This window comes from Alligator sinensis, unplaced genomic scaffold (genome assembly GCF_000455745.1).
Source record: "Alligator sinensis unplaced genomic scaffold, ASM45574v1 scaffold288_1, whole genome shotgun sequence".
NCBI lineage: Eukaryota > Metazoa > Chordata > Crocodylia > Alligatoridae > Alligator > Alligator sinensis.
The window spans coordinates 3,336,727-3,340,618 of NW_005841876.1; positions in this window are offsets into that span (position 1 = coordinate 3,336,727).

Genomic DNA, 3,892 nt, shown 5'->3' on the forward strand with positions numbered 1-3,892 from the left:
CCCTACACAATCTATTCCACTGTCTCACTGTTCTAACTGATTTTTCCTCCTTCAAGCCATTAGTCCACAGATTATCCCTAAATATAAAAGACATCAAGCCAAATGCCTCCAAAGCCTGAATTTTGGCCAGCTTTCAGAGCCAAGTAATCCCAATAAACTATACTATACTAAGGCAAAAAAAAATGAAAACTTCATTTATAAGAATATTCATTTCCTTCAAAAATGAAAAAACAGCAGTCAACCAAGTTCTATTACTGAAGTGAGAAGACATTTATATCTTTGATTAGAGAGAGACTGTAACCACTGACATTTTTATGTCAGTGATTTTACGTATGTAAAAATGTCAGTGATTACATCAGTCTCTCTCTACTCAAAGATTCTGACAGAAAAGCTTTCCTTAACATTGGAAATAAACTTTTTTTTTTTAACTCAGTCCCTTAACATTGGTGGTTTCTGTTGCATTGTAATAAGTAGGTTTATTTGAGCAAGCCTCCACTGAGATAAAAAGCAACTGGAATCTATTTTCCTTGTGGATCCATTCCCTGGAATGATTTTTTATCAGTTTTACAAGTCTGCTTTGATGTTTTCTGCCTCTGACAGAAACAACTGGTTTTGTATCACACCCAAGCTGTAAGACCTAACTCAATATTTATAAAAGTTCTCAGAAAGGTTTGGATACAAGATCACGTAAGTATGATACAATTGTGCTTAAGTACTCTACTGTTTGCAAGTTAGTGTCATTTATATTATAGCAATTGTCAACTAGGATTTTTCCCTCACTATAGCAAAAAGAGCATATCACCAATTACACATTCAATAGTCACCTAAAGATCACAGGCAGGAATGAAGTTCTATATAATCTAAGAGTAAAGGTTGCCTACTTAAGTAGCCCTGTAACAAAGGCAAAGGAAGCTAAATTCAAGATGACCATTAATGAGATCTTAAAAAACCATCTAAGGGAAAACTAAAATGATCACATCAAAGAGAATGGTGAAGACAACACTGTCTTAAGAGATGTTATCATATTAACCATTAGACAGAAAGCAACAAATTTCAGGAGGCAGGTATTTAAGAAAGACAGTTAACCAAAAACCAGAGTTGACTGAGAGTTACAAAATTTTAAAAGTCTGCCAGGTTTGCTTGATTACTGTCTTTTTTTCAGCTACTCCAATACAAAAAAACCAGGCAAACTTCTGGTGAATGTTGTAAGTTTCCTCATTTTTTTTAAAACTACACCACAGCTGAAAACTCATCTGAGAGAAGATCTTGCAAACTTCACAATTAATTTAATTAAAAAACCAAGCTGTTAGATAAATTACAAGAAACTGTAAAAAAAAGTTAGAAAAGGAAGTGCCCTGAGAGAGTATAATTAAGCTAAAATCCTATTAAAATACCAAAGGGGGGGGGGGGGGAAAAGAGAGAAACAAGAACAGAATGCTGATACTTATGAAACTAAACTTAGATTTCAGTACCAGACTACTTACATTTAGCTCAAACAAACTATAACCCGTTTACTCACTCCCCACAACCTGAATTTAAGTCAATCCTTCATACATCAGAAGTCCTCAACTCATGGCTCATGAGCAAGTGTTTGCCTGTTAGACACCCCAACACTGCATGTGGCTGCAGGAAATTTAAACATTAAAATCAAGGCTGACAGGCATGGAAAGCTTGATGCTGCCCACATATTTACTAAGTGTTTTTGCCTGTAGGCCAGCAGAGGTTAAGAGCCACTGCTGTATGAATTCCATCTACTATAGTGAAAATAATGTATGGGAAAGCACATGGTGAAGCATTACTTGGACATACCCACACAATTTCACTTTTTATTCTCCTTCCTTTCATGGAAACGCATGACAAGGGCTCATCTTTCTCCAATTTATTTTTTAAACACCTCTCCTATTTACCAAACTAATAAACCAGACCAGATTCAAATGATATAGCCACTATGACCTTATCCACGGTGTTATTTATGGCCACTGGTTACCTAGTAGAGTAGCCATGTTAGTTTTGAGGCAGACAAAAGGCAGGGTGGATTTACAGACTAAATAAAATCAGAGATGTAGAGAAAGCTTTCTTAAGCAGTGGCTTCAACTGGTGCTGTGAAGGAACTGCAGGAAGCAGAGCTGCTAAACAGAAAGCATTGACTGGAATACAAGAGGTAGGGGAGGGGAGAGGTAAGAAAGGAGGAAGCACTTATGAGACAGGCAAGGGAGTAGGAAAGAGAAAAAAAGCAGTCAATCTATAGAGGGATATAGGGCTTATAAAAGCCCATACAGATAATGTAATAAAAATCTAGTCTTGGTTTAGGCCATACTTATCACAATCCAATCAATGGATGATTTCTTGTTCTAGAATTTCCCATTCAATTTCATTTTTAAAAGCTTTTTATCCAAAAGCTACTCTGAGGTCAGCGATGGATTGTCCAAGGAGGTAAAAACTGTTCTGCCATGGGGTTGTCTGTCTTTCTGGTGTTAACGTCATTCATTCCACCACACGGGGGGGGATCACCTCGCCTGTCCACTGTAGACAGCAGAGGGACACCATAACCAAGTGATGACATAGATGACATTGGTAGAGATGCAGATACATTAATTTCAGATGGTATAATCCTCATGATCCAAACAACACTGATGCCATCTGGTTTGATGAAGGGGGTACAGTTGGCAAGTTGGTCAGGAACAAAGTCTGGCACCTCGCTTCTTCCCCAGTCTCTTGGGTGTAGTTCCACATCTCCAAGCAAATCAGAAACCAGGAGCAACACCATCCAGAATCCATCTGGAGGCAAAATTCAGCAGAGCCCTGTATTTCCATAGGGATGGTTAGATGGCTAGGTCAGCACTAGCATATCTTGCACTAATACACAATCCTAGAGCAAAATGCTTAGTGTTTAGCTCCAAGGGTTTACCCTCCAAATATGCCTAGTGCCACATTTATAGATGTTCCTCTAGAACAGGGGTGGGCAAAATATGGCCTGCAGGCCAGATTCAGCCTGACAGGCAATTTCATCCAACTCATGGGCACCCACCAACTAATTGTACCCCCACCCAGCCCAGGCGCCTCACTCCCACCCTTGTGGGCAGAAGGGCCCAGCCCAACCAGCGCACAGCTTCCAGGTGGGGCTGCTGCCTCCACTGTGCAGCTGCCAAGGAACCTGCTCCACTTCCCCGGCTTTCTGCTTGATCTAGGCACCAGGTAGAGAAGGGGAAGGGATAGGGGCAGAGGGGAGTTGCAGCTGGACAGAAGCACAGAGCATGCTGCCACCTGCCCAGCCCCATGGAGCCCCCATGTAGGGAGCCAGAGCTCAGGTGGACACGATGTAGGTGAGAAGGAGGGAGGGGGGACCCCCCCCCCCCATTCCCCCCAATCACCAGTGGTAGCAGCAGGTACTCGTGGCCTGTGCAGACACTGGTGCCCAGCGCTGCATATGGTGACAAGAAGTGCAGCCAGGCTGACTTGCCTCTATTGCATGGGGCTTCCCACAGTGCAAGTGCAGCTCCTGGCACCCACACATCACTGGGGAAGCCTGGCGCAGTGGAGCCAGCTACCTTTGCCGTTCCCTGCTGTGCAGGTCCCAGGACTCTGCCAGGAAGCAGGGGGCAGGGTTCCCCTCCATTTCCAGCAGAGTCCTAGGATCTGCATGGCAGGGAGCGGCAAAGGGAGCCGGCTCCACCATGTGGGGCTTCTCCCAGTGGTGCATGCGAGTGCCAGGAGCTGCATGTGCTCCACAGGAAGCTCAGTGCAATAGAGGCAAGCTAGTCTGGGTGTGCTCCTTGCCACCATGTGCAGCACTGGCTGGAACCATGCTCCGCTGGGTGGCAGCACCTGTGGGGGCCATGAGCACCCCTAGTCCGCGCTGCCTGCTGCTACCGCCAGATGTAGAGGCTGTGCA